The sequence below is a fragment of the Gobius niger genome (genome assembly GCF_951799975.1).
Source record: "Gobius niger genome assembly, chromosome: 7".
Lineage (NCBI taxonomy): Eukaryota > Metazoa > Chordata > Actinopteri > Gobiiformes > Gobiidae > Gobius > Gobius niger.
In genome coordinates this window covers 12,133,203-12,134,322 of record NC_136858.1, presented here as the reverse complement: position 1 = coordinate 12,134,322, position 1,120 = coordinate 12,133,203, and positions in this window count along the sequence as shown.

The following is a 1,120-nucleotide window of genomic DNA, read 5'->3' as shown; positions in this document are numbered from 1 at the left end:
GCTGCGCTGGCTGTACTTCTCCCACTCATCCAGGCGCAGGAGGTCGGGCAGTTGGGCAGAACTGAAGCACACTAGGGCTGGGCTGGAGAGGCCTGGGGAGAATATTGCAGAATATAACACATTAAACAAGCGTGGCTTTTCAGAGAGAGACACCTTAGGCAAAACTACAGTAAGTTTCAGATTGATATATCAAAATAATCTTCATCCTTATTCACCTGCAGGACTCGCTGAGCGGTGAAGGTTGTTTTCATTTCAAACTGGCACATCCAAGTTTTCCGAGCATCAGTTGTTTCTCGCAGCAATAACCATAAGTGTTTATCCTGACTTGTTCTTCAAAAGCATATCCGCTTCCATGTCCATGTCATCCATCCATGTCTCCCCTTGAGCGCCATGTGCTGTGCAGTCACCGGGGCATGGACATTCCCTGGGGTCATGTTTAATTAAAGGGATATCTGCGGAGAAGAGGACAAGCTGTCACTACTGAAAGTGCACACAGAAACTCTTTATCCCCATGCATATGTTTCGCTATAAAACTTTGCAAGGTTGAAAAGTCACATTATGTCACTTGAGCAATATCGACCTGCCACAATAATGACTATATCAAGTTATCATTCAATAAATGACAGATAAACAACATATTTTGGGGCCCAGTATATATTCAGTATTTATTTGCATTGCATTGAGCCTATTTTTGTCATACTTAAACAATGTTGCCAAAGTAAATAATGTTTCCTATGTTTTATGTTTGTTGCAACTCTTTATTGTATGTTAATCCATAAGTTACTTTTAGAACAACAGATTGCCAAGTACATTGGTCTTCATTAATAGGCTATTGTTTAACGCAATATTTTACTGCCTCAATATCAAGACTGCACAATATATTGCCAAAGTATTGTTATTGCAATATTAGGTGAAGCAATATCCATATCGCAAGAAGTCACAACATATTGAAAAAATTCACCACGGTCTTCCATCCGACTGAGATTTACACACCTTTCACTAACACAGTTCAACACAAACAAAACAACAACAGAGTAACTGAAAATGTTCCATTTCCCAATTTCATGCTATTTTAGCCTTGTTTTGCTCTTTTTCAAGTCTCGTTTGGCAACATTTTCTG